Source organism: Rhagoletis pomonella, unplaced genomic scaffold, assembly GCF_013731165.1.
Source record: "Rhagoletis pomonella isolate Grant_MI unplaced genomic scaffold, Rhpom_1.0 Rhpom_scaffold_00001, whole genome shotgun sequence".
Taxonomy (NCBI): Eukaryota; Metazoa; Arthropoda; class Insecta; order Diptera; family Tephritidae; genus Rhagoletis; species Rhagoletis pomonella.
In genome coordinates this window covers 61680837-61698590 of record NW_023458555.1, presented here as the reverse complement: position 1 = coordinate 61698590, position 17754 = coordinate 61680837, and the positions used below count along the sequence as shown (strand labels likewise).

General features: G+C 32.6%; 1 protein-coding gene across 20 annotated transcripts in view; it reads right to left on the bottom strand.

Moving 5' to 3' along the window:
- The window catches only part of LOC118746855 (FERM, ARHGEF and pleckstrin domain-containing protein 2), a 491681-nt gene that overhangs the window by 93464 nt on the left and 380463 nt on the right, over positions 1 to 17754 (bottom strand). The window lies entirely within an intron of this gene.

Here is a 17754-nt window from a genome sequence, read left to right as displayed (position 1 = left end):
TAGTTGCACAAATTGTAAATTTGCATCCATTATAGCTAGAAATAAAAGAGGTTGATGCTTTGCATTAATGTAAATTGGAACTAAGCCTATATGTAACTTTTATGACAAAAAAAAGAAAAGATAATTTAATAATTTCCGATGGTAACTGAAATGGCGCAGTTATTTGTTTTCGGCTTATACTAACGGTTGCAGATGGAGCCAAATGGTAAGAAAAAGAGCTCAAACACGGTGGCTGTGAAGGGTTATTATTAAGGTGACCACCTGTACCTAAATATCCGGTACAGTACCGAAACTTTTAGCTTTGTACCGTGTACCGAAACGAAGGTTTGGGTACAAGCAAATGTACCGGAATATGCAAAGGTATGTATATTTTTAGAAAAAAAATCAATCAGCTGTTTGACTTGACTTTCAAGTTGCTACACGACTTGAAAGTAAAAATTGATATCAAGTCGACGTTCAAGTTGTAAACGTGCGTGTGTGTTAGTAAAAAAAGTGTGAGTGTATTGCAACTTGAAACCAAGATCGATATTTTAACCATCACTAGCTCAAATAATTATTAATTAATTTGTAACCAATGTTAAGTATTTATCTGGCTTTAAATAACAGGAATATTTGTCCTTTTTAAAGAAATAATAAGTTTTGCGAGCGCATTGTAAATATGTGGAAAATTTGTGGAATAAATCTAAAATTTACTTAAACCAATTTTTATTATTTTTCCCAGTTAATATGTTTGACAAAATTTCAAAAGAAAATAGTATATTTTAGTCATTATGTCTAAAAGAATGTTTGACTCCGAGTAAAACTAGGTACCATTCACTAAAATCAATAAAAATATTACGAAATTATGAAATTTTTTTAAGAGACAAATTCAAATATTTTTATACGAACTACTCAAACCTCAAAATGAATCCAATTTAACTGATACAATTTTTCTGTGAAATTACATCGAAGTGATTTTGAAAAAATCTTAAGAAAATTCATAACTTTACTCTGAATCGCACATTCTTTTCGAAGCAATGACTGAAAGAGACTATTTTGTTTTGTAATTTAATACTAAATAAAATAATAAAAATTTGTGTTAACTTCAGACTTATTCCAACAACTTTCAACACATTTACAATGTGCTCACAAAACTTATTTATTCTTTAAATAGTACAAACATACTTCCTTCCAAAGACTATAAAACTTAAAATGGGGTAAAAATTAACAGGTGAACATTTTTTAGTGCGGAAAGTCATGTAAAACAGGTTTTTTAAGAATAAGTCGAAAATTTGAGGGTGTTACAAAAATTTTAAATGCAGTTTCCTGAATTACTTGACCAGCCCTACGACGTGTACTAGGTCACTTAAAAAGTGCACGATCAGTGTAACACCTTGGGATTAAGCATAAGTGGCAAACAATATCACTTCTAAATGGGGGGCTATAGATTTGGCCAATACTGTATAATTTGCTTCAAATTAAATTTGTAATGGATTTTATAACATTTACGTAATAATAAAATAGAACTCAGAATGAAAGAAATTAATTTTACTGTACCGGATTTTTCAAAAGGAAAGTCGGTCACCTTAGGTATTATCTTTGAATTATCGTATCGGTTAACCTAAATTTTAACAAGCGAATAAATACAAACGGGGATACCCGCGTAATAAAATAATAGGCCGAAGTTTGCTATAGTTTTAAAATGAGACATTTTTATTGGAAATAAGTTCTTCATTAATATCTATAATGTACAGACATCAGCCTGTTACAATTTTATTAAATGTATAGATATTTACAACCGAAATTATTCACAAAGGAGTTCAAAAATGACATTCCCTTTTTTACTGCCCCCACATTCTGCCGACATAATTTACAGACGAAATTTATTTTAAGTTTTGATTAGCTGAGGGAGAGCAGGGGACCAGTTTTCGAGATTGGGATAGAGTTGGAAATTAGAGTAGGCGCAAATCGAGTCAACTACATTTTTCATAAACCTGGTATTTGAGCAAGGGAGATGTAGAGGAAGTGGTAGAACAAGATAAGACCCTTTCGCGTCTCTTCATTTGGGGATTTCATTGGAGAAGTCATGCTTCATAGGATAAAATAATTGCAACAATGGTTTGCCAAGCTGATACCAGATAAAACTTTGTGGCTTTGCGTGACATTTATAAATTTGCCAGCAAAGCGCCAGACGCAAAGGTATGCCACAATGAATGCCAAGAAAACAATTTTGTACTGCTTTTTTATTCGTGGATTTTATATATTTAGCTTTAAAAATATTAATAAAATATATAATAAATATATATCGTCGTTTAAAGTACAACACCGCGTATCGTCATTCTGCAAAACCGCGTAACTGACATTGGCTGCCAAAAATTGGATTTGCTCACACAAGCTCTTGGCTCAATCCTTATCCATTCGTCCTGAAATATACTATCCAGAAATACGATTGCTTTATAAAAGGGAGAACCAATTTGAAATATGAGTATTTTTACGCTCTTGAAAATAATTTCTTCAACTTCATACACGCGGGTTTGCATTTTGTTGATACGCGGTTTTGCACTTTAAACGACGATATGTAATTAAATGTTATGTTTATGCATGAAAACTCGAATGTGGACGAAAGAAAATAAATATTAAACCGGCTGATTGCCAACGCACGAAAAAAGATGGGCATTGCGCAAAGTGCAATATTTTTTTTGTAAAAAGTATGTTTGTTAGCTCTTCACGCTGAAACGGCTGGACGGACTTGATTAATATTTGGCACACAGGCAATTTATTTAGCATATGAAATATTTGTCTCATAGCGTTGCCATCTCTTTGAAAAGTTTTAACCCTGCACTGCATGAATTCTTAAGGAGATGATTAAAATAAGTTAGCTGCGAAAATACGTTTTTTGCGTATCAATATAAACTATAAAACACAGCCCAAGTCTTTCCCTGTGTAAAGGTAGCAACCCGGATAACACACAACTCTAAGTTTGGAGTAAGACTAGTTTTATAAAGGTTTTACAAGGCTCTTCTCATAGACTGTGCTCTTATAAGGGTTTATAAGGCTCTGAATAAAGAGAATTTATTCACAAAAGCATTTATAAGGCTCTGCATGCATACATATTTTTATATGCCTATTTTTCTATAGTCTTTTCTCTTCAATTTCATGATTAGTAAAAATCCTCTACTCATGCAAACTTTTAGATCTCTATAAACTGTCTTCATTCAGAGCGATTAATATTTTTTTTGTTAAGTAATTAGTCAGCAATAAGCATAATTATACACCTCTATAAATTTTCATATTTAGAGCAATTTCGCATTCTCTTTTTGAAGTACGATTTGTCTTCATAAAGATGATCGTCAACGCTCTTCAGTCATATAATTTCGGATTTCGCTAGATAAAATAACACTTTCTTTTTGAAGTTATAAGCCTCTATACATTTTTCTGTGTTGATATTTACTTACTGGCGTTTTATTCAATCGCATGAAAAGATGGAGCCCTGAGAAAACTGTGTTGCAAATTGGTAAAAAAAAGAAAACGAAATTGTGTGAAAAATTAAATTCCACAGTGGCGATAATTTCTCTTTTGCACACTTTGAATTTCTCGAGGAGAATTCGGGTTTATGATTTTTGTTTTCAAGCCAATATCGTTTTTGGATTGAATCATGAAAATCAACTGAAAATGTGTTTTTTATCTTATCGCTTTTCAACCAATATGTTATGTTATTCCATTTCTGGGACCATTGTTTTTGGGAACTTCCCAATCTTCTTCTTCAGTGCCAAGACGTCCATTTTTGCAAAATTGGCCAATCTTAAAAGATTTTCTTCGACTTATTTTTATAAAAATTTCAACAAGCGTTAACGATTGTTTGATTGAAATGCAGAAAAGGAACTCAAAATGAGCAAAAAGTCTTCGCTTCCAACGAAATGTCATTTTGTAGATCAAAATTTTGCACTAAGAGACACGTAGAGAGAAACAAAAAGGAAATACTCTATTGAACGCTCTTCACGTAAATTTTTTTAAGACTTGAATATTTGTATGACTTTTCTATATTCTCAGAGAAAATGCTCGATTCATGACTCTTCACGTAGACACTTTTGAATTTGGAAATTTAGGATTTGAGTGTTTTGTATACATTTGATCAATTCATAAAGGAATTAGTATGTTCAAGCGCTCCGGGTAAACTTTTTTGGATTTTAATAGACAAATTGACTTTATTAGTGTCTTTCAATAGACAACTTGCTGTAGCGCCATATTTTTTGTGTATTTTTAGGTAATAAAAAAAAAGTTTGAAAGGTGAAAAACTTAAAATTTTAATTTTATTAACCTTTTCTGAATTTTGATGACAGAAAACGATTCATTGTTCTATTAATTATATTGAAAGCCACACTTTTAAATTTTTTTTTGATTTTTATTGTATAAATGAGTTTTTTTACAAATACGATTTTCGAAAATGTTTAATAAAAATTAAGAATTTTACAAGCGCGTAAATTTTAGCAAAGGTAGCGATACCGATTTTACCAGAAAACTCGTTGCGTTCATGAAATTACATTCAGGAGAAATGTCGAAAAAATAATACAAAGTCCTTTAATTAGTATTCAATTGACATTTCCTTTCATAAAATATTTCAGGAAGAGAAACCTATTCCAGTTCAGAACTACTTCTCCAACGAAAGATATTTTAGCATAATATTAATGGAAAGGTCATTTATTTTTTATACTTTTCAATTTGCAAAAACAAAATTTTACTCTTTTATTAGTTTATAAATTGTATGTTGGTAGTTTCACAAAGTTAAGTGTAGTCTATAAAATATCCTTATAAAACATTTGCAGGTCTTATAAGGCGCTAGCCGCAGAACTTTTAATCAGTGTCAGACCAACGACTCTACACGTAGAGCCTTATAACACTTTTAAATGTTTTATAAACTCATGTTATAGACTACTTTAAGATTTTTATAAAATCACCAACATACGATTTATAAACTAATAATAGAGCATTATTTTGTACTAAGAAGCCCCGCCTCCTGGGGCCCTTTTAGTCTTATAAGGGTTTTATAGACTGTTTTTAGAGCCAAATGGTATAGCATTAGTTCTTCAATTTTGCGGAAATATACCACTATATAGCTCTTATAAAACTTGTTGTGTTATCCGGGAAGCATTTTTATTTTTTATTTTTAAGCAAAGTTCTTGACAGAAAGGTTTTAGTTCTTCAGTTCCCTAATAAAATTTTCAGTAGTTGTGTTAATTAAAACCAAAAAAGCAAAAAAAAAAAACAAAAATTGCATGCTAACTTCGCGCAGCAAGCCTCTATTCAGCAAAAACAGTTGTGATACGATCTACTCACAAGAAATAAAGAGTTCTATAGTTCCCTAACAGTCCCGAAAAAGTTCCACTGAATTGTGCAAAAACCTAAAAATACCTAGTTGAGAAGATCACCCTTAGGCCGAGGTCACGCAATAAGCGGCAAAGCGGCTGAGCGGCTTAAATATAAAACTTATGACCTCTCGACCTTAGAGTTGTAGTAGTTCTGATGTCAAGATAATTCACAGATACAGATAATTCTGATTAATTTTTAATCCAACTTAAAAATTCAGAAAACTACAGCCCACAAAAGTAAAAAAAATGCGAGTATTGAAAATTCAAACTTCTAGTAGTTCTGACCACAGTTAATAACAAAATAAAAAGTTCAGCGGTTAATTCTAATACTTTTTATTCCAAAATGAAGATTAGTTATTAAAACTTCAGCCACAAAAACCTCAAAACAATTTCGAGTTTTAAAAATTCTGAGTTCAGTACTTCCGACATTATTGCGTAATTAATGCTCTGCTGCTCTTAAATTGTGTAAATTTTTTTTGTATGATTTAAGTTTGTCTGGGTAGAAACTATAAAATTCGTTAAAGTATTCTATCATAATCCAAAAAAGGCCATGAAATTACTAAGTAAGCACTTAGTGCGTAGCAGTTAATTTTCAATAATGTCAATTATTAGGACTGTGATCAGAACTACTAGAACTCAAAATTTTTAAAACTCAGATAATTTTATAATCTCCATTTCGGAAAAAAATTATTAGAAATATTTGAAAATTTTTGTTTTTTTATTAGCAGGGAATGGATTTTATGGAAATTGCCTTTTTTCTGCTAAAGAGATAGAGTATATTCGATTAACAATGTCCACGATTTAGCTTTCCCTGATTCCATATATACACATTTGATGTTGCCTTTTTTAAGATATTTGCCTTTTTTGTCTTGCAGCTCTGAAGAAAAGCAAAAACTCCATATAAAAGGACGTAATGAAATAGCTAAGAAATTTTCTTGTGTCAAATTTCTTTAAGGCAGTACGCTGTTCTTAAGAAATTTGCTACGCTTTGAGGGCCAGGTATTCCACTGGGTCGTAGTTTTAAAGTATGTGCAAAAGGACCAGGTTGCATACTAGTAACTTGTTATGCTGACCTGTAGCACTTCAAAAGTAAAGAACTGATATATGTTTTGAGCACGACCTCTTCGTGGGCCAAAAGGAGTAGTTGTCTAAGTGGTCCGATGTTATGCAGCGGTGGATCAGAAGAGGTCCCATGTTATGCAGCGTTGGACCAGAGGTGGTCAGGTGCAATGACATCGCAATGTTAATGTTACCATATTTTTTCTATATATTTGTACCACTAGTAACCAAACTAGTGTTGGTGACAAGGTAGCGTGGTCCTGTACTAGTATTTAACCTAGTCCCACTTTTTGCAGGGCGCATACTGGCCTTTAGTTGTAAAGTGCCAGGAAAAGGCCCTTATTCCTGATAATATGAAGGTTTTAAACCTTCCTTATTTAAATTGGGCGCCACTTGTATCAACTCATGTCGAGCGCACGTTTAGCACATTCAAGGCTTTTCTTCGCGAAATCGAATGAAAATGCTGGCAGAAAACTTCAAAATGCATTTTGTGGTTCGATGTTACTACAACTATAGAGATTAATGTTTTGTGAGTTAAAAACTCGAAAGGAGAAAATAGTCACAGATTCTAAGTAAAAAATTTTCATATAACACCGTAAGACAGTAAATTTTACACACGAAAAAAATCAATATATTCACAAAACTGGGGCCATATATAGTAAAACTCTGATTCTAGTTTATCTCTCTGTCGTTAAGATATATAATATCAACGCCAAACTCATGGAATGCAAAACATACACATTCTAATGAGAGAAATTCAGTTTGTATGGGAGGTGCCACGCCCCCTTTTTCAATAACTCCCATTTTTTCCATAAGCTTGGCGTTGATATTATATATCTGTATACTAAGTTGCAGCACTATGCGATGAATACTTCCAGAGATATGTTGTGTGAAAACTTTAGTTTGTATGGGAGGTGCCACGCCCCTTGATATATCGAAATTATTCTTCTTCTATTATCATCCTTTGAGGGTCTAGAGGCGATGTCCGAAATCTCAAAAATATCGGTACAGCTGTTCTCGAGTTTTTCGATTAGAAAAAAACGGCTTTCAAAATATATATCGGTATAGATGGGAAATTAAAAATATTTTTTAATTAAATGTTTCCTATGGAAAAATGTTTATGAATAGTTTTTTAAATAATTGCATAAATAAAAAGGCAGAGCTTTTTTAAAAAATCGCCACGGATAGATCGACGCAAAATTTAATTATCTTTTATTTAAAAAAATATACTTGAAATCGGTTCATATTTGGGCTCTCAAAATTTATTTGTCAACAGCAACCTTTTTTGCCCCACTGTGTGCCGCCAAGGCGATACATAATTTTTATTTTTTCTGTTTTTGGTTTTTCTTAATTACGAAAAAGGCTCTGTGAAGTGCAGAACCAAATCAAACGACGAAGAAATTTGATTCAAGCTAAACATTTGAAGACACATTTTTAAAGCGGCTGTAGCTGAGTGTGTAGAGATGCTTGCTGTTATTTGATGATCCCGTCAGAGGCAACATGTTAAAATAATAATAACAATTTTTGTTTTGCATCTCCGAATTATGAAAAAGCATCTGTGAAGTGCAGACAATAAAAGTATTTAAACGAAAAATCGTTAACCAAAAGTTTGGTTAATGTAAACAAAATTGTGGTTAATATTACCAAATCATTGTTGAAAATATCTCAACTAAGGCATTGTTAATATTAACCAAATATATCGTTGATTCCTTTTCAAGTTTGAACTTGGTAATATTAACCAATTTTTGCTTGATTTTTATCTCAGTGTACAATATACATACATAAATGAAGATACTGGAATCATTAATATGGAACCATGTATGCGCTCTAAAACAAACTGACTGTATGATGTACGGTGTAAATACTTTAATTACGGTTGCCAGACGTTCTTATTTGGGAAGGCCAGTACTGAATTTTCACTCGCTGTACTGAAAATTTTCAATTCCCAATTCAGTACGCAAATTTCCTTATTTTTCGGAAATGTGTGCTGATTTGTACTGATTTTTTAACCTCGATACATTTAAGCGCAAAAATTCTGAAGCTATTTCACATTATAAAAAAACAGAATCACTCTATTTTGTTTCTCAAAGGTTCTATTCCATTTCGTGCACATACGACAAGGCGAATTAAATTCGCCTTGGTAAATTCATTTAACTGGCCGTCTTTATATACTTGAAAATCTCGCTTGCCAATAAAATCGTGTTAGGCGAAGTTACGATAATACGAAGAAAATTGATAATATGTATTAGATGTCAAATTGACAATGATAAAGACAATATCGTTTTCAGCAACCGCCGTTAGTGTATTTCGGCGTGAATTTCGTATCATTTATTGAAATATCCAAACACAAACCAATCTTTCATAATCCTGCAATTTTTTGCGATTATGTCTCGCAAATAATTTGCAAATACCTAACTCACTGTTTATTCGATGGTGAAATTTTTTTTCCAATATTGCCTGATTATAAAAAGGTAACAATATGATCCTCCGAAAAGAAAAAAACCTAAGAATGGCAACGTCTTGCGCTTCTTTGCAAATAATACCACTAATCAATATTTATTTGAGTGACTTAGTTATTTGCAAATAAAAATTTAACTCAGCATTTATGCAGCGAAGTTTACCATTTTATTGTAATTTGCAAATAATACGTGCGTATAAACGTAGTAAATGACGCAGACAATGAGAGAAGTGTGAATGTATAGCTATTGTCTTGGCAAAATTGTCTTGTGTAAACGCGGTGCTAGATTTTCGCCGCGAATCTACTGATTGTCAAAATGATGTGTTTGTTGTACATTTGTTATGTTCTTATTGTCGTTGCGAGTAAAAGTTGCGTTCCCTAACTCGCAAGGAGTTGCAAGAATTTACAGGAATTTACCAGAAAGCGTTCCCGTACTCAGTTCTCTGGCTTCCTTTGCCTTTTGACAGTTTTACAGGTTTTAAACCAGAAAAGTTGGGGAACGCAACTAAAATTTGTTCATTTGAATTTGTAGTAAAGCAAACACAGTTTCAGACGCTTCAAAACGCGCGAAGTGCTTTACGAAGATCAAGAGCATTCAGGAAAACTACGGTGCTATCTGGTAAATTGTTATTCCCTGATCTAAATAGACGTTATATATTGAAATCAATTTCTTGTATAGCTGCTCAGTTTTGTACTAAACTGTGTAAATATAACTACGTATATACTATTAGCTGCTCCTGTGTTTTTTTCAAGAATTCTATAAGTGGAATTTGAACAAGCGCCAAAATGAACAGTAGTAGTAGCAGTAGTGAAAGTGAAACATCACCCAAGCGGAAAGTTCGACGGGCATTCCAGTTCCAAACAATATGGGAAAACCAGTTCCATTGGGTGAAGAGAAGTAGCAAAACTACAATTTCGCGATGCACTATCTGTATGAGTGACTTTTCGGTGGCGAACGGCGGTATATGTAACATGCGCAAACATTTAAAAAGTGCAAAGCATTTAAAACGTTCTATGGCAGCGTCCAGCCAACCATCTGTGCCGCAAGTTTTCAAACATCAGGATGGAAAGTCATGTAGTGCATTAGCAGAGGATACATTTGCATATCACACAGTGATGCACCCCATAGCTATCTATCTGCAGATTGTACAGTCAAGCTGTTCAAGCATTTATTTTACGATTCAAAGGTTGCAGCTCAATTTACGTGTGGAAGAACAATATGTACAAAAATTTGCGAAAATATTTTGTCTAAATATTCGGTAGATATGATTATCAAAGATTTGCAAAATAATCACCCCTTTTCGATCGCAACGTAGGCTTCTAATAAAGGTAATATTAAAACCTTTTCTTTAATAGTACGGTATTTCAAAAAAGAAACGGTATGAACGTTAAGCTTTTAAGTTTTTACGATTCAGATTCGGAGTTATCTGAAAAGATTGCAAACTTTATTAAAGTAGAACTAAACCAATTCAATTTAAATATAACAAATGCAACTAGTTTTTGCGCAGATAACGCAAATATGAATTTTGGAGCACATAAGAGTGTGTTTGTTGAATTGCAGAAAGACAATGTCGACAAAATTGGCGTAGGTTGCTTATGCCATGTTATTCACAATTCTTTTAAAAGAGCATTACCTGTTCTTAAATTTGATCTTGAAACTATTGTTATTAAAATTTATAACGAGTTTGGTGCTTCAACAAAAAGAACTGCATGTCTTAAAAACATTTTAGAATTCTGCGATATTGAATGGTCAGAAACTCTGCCCCATGTTCCGACCAGATGGCTTAGTTTAATGCCAGCTATAGAGAGGCTTTTCAAAAATTATCCTGCAATTAAAACGTATTTTGAATCGCAAAATGTTTGTTCCAGTGTTTTAAAAATATCTTTCGAATGTAGTGCAGCTGAAGCATATTTGGGCTTTGTTCATAATATACGAACAACACTAAATTGCTGCAATAAAAAATTGGAAGAAGACAATTTAGTTGTAATAAATATTTATCAAATAATGTCTGATTTGCTGATTTTCCGGCCATATAGCAGAGTCACTTCGGACAAATTGTGATAACCAGGAAACGGATTTTATGGAAATTGCCTTTTTTTCTGCTAAAGAGATAGAGTATATTCGATTAAGAATGTCCACGATTTAGCTTTCCCTGATTCCATATATACACATTTGATGTTGCCTTTTTTTGCCTTTTTTAAGATATTTGCCTTTTCTACCTTTAAAAAAGTGATTATAGCATTTACAATTTTTTTTGTTAACATTAAAATATATAGACATGCCCATGCGGCTTATAGAAGCGCAGGGCCCTCTTGCCAAATTGGTGTTGAAAAAATTCAAAGCCGTTTTCTCAGCTAACGTAGGCTTGAAGACAATAAGGGGTGTGATAAAATTGTAAAGAGCGAGGAAAACGCCCTTATTCCTGATAACACGAACGTTTTAAATGTTCCATATTTAAATTGGGCTCCACTTGTATCAACTTACGTCGAGCGCACATTTAGTACATTCAAGGCTTTTCTTCGCGAAAATCGAATGAAAATGCTGCCAGAAAACTTCAAAATGCATCTTGTGGTTCAATGTTACTACAACTATACAGATTAAAGTTTTATGAGTTAGAAACTCGAAAGGATAAAATAGTCAAAGATTCAAAGTACAAATTTTTCATATAATGAAACTAGTTCATAGTTTTTCCCTTTTTACTTGTAATATAAACATTTCTAAAAAAAATATATTTTTTGATTGTTCTTCGTATTTTCTGTATTTTTTTAGTGCCTTATTTTGCTTTTTTTGTAATATCTTTTTTCTTTTGCCTTTTCCTGCCTTTTTCGCTATTTTATTTTGCCTTTTTTACAATACCTAGTGCCTTTTCCTGCCTTTTTCGCTATTTTATTTTGCCTTTTCCAGCCTATTTCGTTACTTTATTTTGCCTTTTTTATAGGGTTTTAGGTCCTAAAAATCCGTTCCCTGGTGATAACGTTAGCCAATACAATTTGTTCAATAGAAGAGCTAATATTTGTATACTAGAGTTGGTTAGCTACCTGGAAAAAAAAATTCCAGTACGATAATAACAAATTTGAAAAATTGAAAGTATTTCGTTTAGAAAGTGAAATAAATTTCTCTCAATTCACGGACACAATTAATGATTTCTATATTAAAGACATAGATTTGGATTTGCTATTTGATGAATTTGTAGCCTTAAAAAATTTTCTTGCAAACGAAAATAAAGGTTCAAATTTTGAAAATATTTTTAAATAGTGGCTGTTTTCCCCAGTTTGAAAAAATCTGTAATGTTATTTTTTCAATCCCACATTCCAACGCAGCCGTTGAGAGAATTTTTAGTTTAATGTTTGCAGCGTGGCGTAAAGATAGAACTCGCCTTTTAGTTAAATCAATTGAAAGTGAACTCCAAATAAAAGTAAACTGTGCTGAAATGTACTGACTTTTTAGTGCTGAAAAAGCCGAAAGTACTGAATTTCGGGAAAAAAATCTGGCAACCGTAACTTTAATTGTTTTGTATACAAGGGCGTAGCCAGACTCTCACCTAGGGGGGCCGGAGTTTATATAGAGGGAAAAAGTATTTGCAATAACTTTTTGTTTTATATATAAATACAAATTTTTGGGTTTAAGAAAGTATAAGCTTTCTGGTATCCTTTACAACGATAACAATTTTTTAAAAATCGGTTTGTAATTCTTTTGTTTAAAATATTTTTTTTTTATATAAAAAGAAGGTATTTTTTGTTTTAAAGGGGCTTAAAACGATACCAATTTTTTAAAAATCGGGTAGTAATTTTTTTGTTAAATTTAAAAAAAGGTATTTTTTCCTGTTAAGTGTTTTTTTTATTCTTATATGTTTATATACGAAGTATACAAATATGCATATCAGAAGAAAGTAGGTTTTTAAAAATTGGTTAGTAACTTTTTTATTTAAAACATTTTTTTTATAAAAAAAAACGGTATTTTTTCTTTTAAATGTTTTTTCTCAAATTTTTACATACGAAGTATACAAATACGCATACGAAGAAAGAAATGAAGAATGAAAGAAGAAATGAAGTTTACAACGATACCATTTTTCATCAGTTCAAAATTGTTTGAAATATAAGGTTTTTAATTTTTTGAAGACCCGGCCTTTGACCGCTTATAGCACTTGTAACATAAATTTGCACAAACAAGTTATATACCATTAAAATATGAGTAAAAGGCGGACGACGTCTATATTTTTAGTTATTTACATATAATAATAAAAAATAATTTTTTATCAAAGGTCCTATTTCAAACTTTGAAGGCCCATACTTCAACTACAACTTCGAAAAACCGAGAAATTACGTTTTTACCTATGACTCAGTCTCTAAAAATAAATGGTTTGGTCCAATACCCAGCCGAGTGCTGTACAGTACAATAATTCCAGTTTTTTTTTAATCTAAAACTAATAAAGTTAGAAGGACGAAATTCGAGGATGTGGTAGTTAACATATTAGTTCTTGACCTATATTTTTTTTAAAAAAAAAATGTTTGGAAATTTCTAAGGATATTCAAGGATAAAGTTTTAAAAGGCCATTTTCAACACTTATTCGTCCTGGTGCACCAAAAAATAATTTTTTTTATTAAATTCTACAGAATTTTTCCTTTTAATTGATACCCATATTGTTACTCTACAATACCCTAAATATTTTAAATAATTTTTTTATTAAATCATATCCAAGAAATTTCACAGTCCTTTAAAAAATCCTGACGTCAGAGAAAAATTAAAAACGCAGTTATACTATATTTGGCTCCTAGTTTTGTGAATATATTGATTTTTTTCGTGTTTTAAAAATTTTAGGTTTTTGTCGCACGGTATAATGAAACTAGTTCATAGTTTCCCACTATTTAATAATAATAATAGATTGGCGCTTACACATATGTTAGTGTTTTGCTGAGCTTCTCCTCCAAATTGTGGCGTGCGCCTTGAAGTTGTCACACAAAGCGGAGGGACCTACAGTTTCACGCCGACTCCGAACGGCGATTGTATTTTTATGAGAAGCTGTTTGTCATGGCAGAAATACACTCGGAGGTTTGCCATTGCCTGCCGAGGGACAACCGCTATTAAGAAAAAACCTTTTTTCTACATTTTTTTGCGATGTTGCTTTGACCAGGGCTTAAACCCAGCACAGCGGAGTGGAAGCGCGCACTGCTTACCACTACACCACAGCGGCCGACTTGTAAAATAAACATTTCTAAAATACATGTATTTTTTATCATTTTTCGGGTTTTTCCTTTTTAGTGCCTTTTTTTGCGTGTTTTGCGGTTTCTAGTGCCTTTTCCTGCCTATTTCATTATTTTATTTTGCCTTTTTTATAGGTGTTGAGGTCCTAAAAATCCGTTCCCTGGTTATTAGACTCTGATCAGAACTGCAAGAGCTCTGAATTCACACAACTCATATTTTTTTGAGCGTTTGAATTTTTAAGTTGGATAGAAATTGAATCAGAATCCTTTTTTGAACTTTTAATTTGGCATCAGAACTACATACAAAACACCTCTAAATTCTACAAATTGATTGATGGTCTGTAGTTCTTTAAATTTATATTTTAGGAAAAAGCTGATGGGAATTATTTGTAGTAGGGATGTTGCGAATGTGGAATTTTAGACACGCGGATGCGGATGTTTAAAAGCTAATATCCGCGGATGGGAATGCGAATGCGGATGTCAAATATTTTTAAGAAATAATTTTGGTGAGTACATTAGGTAATTTAGGTAAATAAAAAATGGAAAAGTTAATAATGTTTTTTTATTTAGTACTTCAATTAAAAAATTGGAACATTGTATTTAAGAAAGAATAATTTTGCAGCTTTTTCGGGTTACAGCCTGTTACCTAACGGGTCGTAAATCAAACCTGCGCCAGTAACTAACTACTCGCTCGAGGCGACAAACTTGAAACTTGACAAAATTGTAAATTCGTTTCCATTGGCTCTGCACCAGTTGAGAGGACTTTCAGTTATATTTCTTTTTTTATTGCGGTGCAACAATTCCTTTTTGGGAATTGCATCGGGATGTATCCTCCTGTCGGATGTATCCTAATGATTTTCATCTTCACAATCTAGCATCATGGTAAGATCGTTGTTTAAACACCGTTATGCTCCAATTTAGTACCAATTATTTTGATTGTTTTAGAATTTGGAGAATCTTTTACGTCATCAGCGTTTTTCGATTTTAGTTTTTGTAATTCATTTTTAATCCTGTCTTCTGAACTGGTATGAAAAATGTGCGCTTATATAGGTGGATATGGCAAATAAATTGTTATTTTCTAGGAATGAACATTTCGAAGAAAATTCTGTTTTGAAAGTCGTGGCTGCCAGCCAGCAGAGTTAGTTTAAAATCTTGTTATTTTGTTAAAAAGGTACCCCGTTTCTTTACAATAATTTGAACTATTGGAATCACGGACGATAACGGCCTCAGATCTGCTTAGTTCCCGGGTGACTTCTTGGAAAGGTTCACCTGTAATGAATACCTTTTAATTAGTTTTTTTTATTGCTTAGCTGAGCTCGACTTTTTCTAGTTGCAGGCAGTCACAATTAATTACTCACCGCTGTCGGTAAGGGCGTATTTCTCATTGTCGCTGAAATGCAAAAAACCACTACTAACTAAATTTTTGTATTGCCTAAAACGATGTGGGGACTTTTGATTCGATGAAATGCATCATAATCAATCAAAAAGTGAATTTTGGATTTTTAGTTAGTCACGGCTTTTTGTATTTCAGCGACGATGTGAGTTAAGCCCTTTTCATATTATACTAACGATATGTTACATACCAAGTCCCATACCTCAACAGATATAAAATTCACCTTGAATTAATTCTTATTTAATTTGTGTCAACTTATTTACATATCATTTTATCTTTATTTCGATGCATGCTAATTTGGACAATTTACACAAAATTAAAATAAATGCTTTTCGAGCTGAAAGACTAATAAAAGGAAACACGGAACTTAAGAATAATAAGTTTTATGAGAAAAAAATAATTACACTTTTCTATGAAAAAGAAGAAAAAACTAGCGATGCATCCAGTTTTTTCAACAGACCTTTAACAAATAATATTCGATAGTTACGTAATTCTTACCTAATTAAAGGTACAAATAGTCGACTCTCTTTATAGCCAGCCGTTGAACATTTCCGCTGGAAATACCTACTATTATCTTACTCTTTGACTTTAATTTACGAAAGAACATCGACGTAGGGGACAGTCTTAACGTGGCATCTCCACAGGCAAAAAAATGTTGGCTAAAATTTTTTGTTTGCCAGATATACGTTTTATCAGTGCACTTGCACAATATTCGTATTCGCAAAAGCTCCGCATTGATTATTGCGAATTCGAATATTCGCAGCAACCCTGATTTGTAGGACTCTTTATTTTGCCATTAGAACTCCTGTCGGAACTTCTAGAAATCTGAATTGTTACAACCTAAATTTCTTTTAGGTATTGATGTGCCGTAGGTTTTTTGGTTTTAAGTTTTTAGAAAAAGTTTGTAGGGATATTTTGTAGCTTATATATAGGGTTATAATTTTTTTAAACTTTAATTTTAAACAGTTTTTTTATGTTAATTTTTTTCAAAATTTTTCGGAACTGTTAGGGATCTTGAAACTCTCTATTTCTTGTGAGTAGATCGTATGCAGTCTGTTTTTTTATGCTGTTCTTTTGCTGGTTTGGCTGCAGAACTATTGCCTTGCAACTAGGAACTCTAATTAGAAAGTAATTAAAAAAAAGGCTAGCCAACTTTACACGGGTCAAGTAATTTATTTTAAATTTGTTTTCGTAAAGAAATATATGGAAAATTCTATGAAAATAATTGGAAACAGGTGGGTAGCGGTAACCGAATTAATGGATGGCATAAGAAGTGGACGAAGTCCGTTATTTCTTCTTAAGATCTCAATGCATTTAATTAGCTTAATACGTTTTTATAACACTAGTTGGGAAAAAAGTGGTCAAAGTAATGGCACCATATAGGGTTTGGTGTGCAGTAGAGGGTTAAATTTAATTGATTTATCAATTAACATTACAATATGGGTGTCAAACGAAAACTTTACAGTACAAACAGAATCAAATAGCTGAGCGAACTTCGCCGGAAGAAAGTTCGCTGATAAAAAATTAAAACACACTGCAGTATATGCGGCCGTTGTGGTGTAGTGGCAAGCAGTAGGCGCTTCCAGTCGCCCCTCGGCAGGCAATGGCAAACCTCCGAGTGTATTTCTGCCATGAAAAACAGCTTCTCAAAAATACAATCGCCGTTCGGAATCGGCGTAAAACTTTAGGCCCCCCTTTGTGTGACAACATCAAGGCGCTCGCCGCAAATCGGAGGAGAAGCTCGGCCAAAGACTAACATATGTGTAAGCCCCAATCTATTATTATTATATGAGATTGCACACAACCAAAGCGATGACGAAGTTCATCTGACGAAATTCGACGAGAATTGATTTATTTTTAATTTGGCCGTTGCCGCCGGTAACAAAATCGGCAGTCAGTAAAAAATAGATTTGTTTCTCCTCTTTTCTAGCGGAAAGTTATCAGGAAGAATCAAAATTGAAAACTTTGGGGATTTATCTTTACGCTTTTTTATTTCTATATTTTTACTTGTCATTCAACTAATGCGAATTTCATTTCGGTTCTGTTTTACTGAGCGAAATGTCCGAAAAGTGCCGACGAAATTCGCTCAGCTATTTGATTCTGGCCGTTACTATGAGTTGTCTCCATTTTCGATGTTCGCTGTTTATGGAAGCACGAAGATGGAATGAGAAATTCGTATTATGAGCTATGCATCCGTGTCGAAATTTTCCTTGAGTATCGAATTCTCTGAGCCTATTTCGATGATTTTCAGATTTAAGTCAAGGAAATATTAAAAAATAGTCATGTGCAAAATTTTA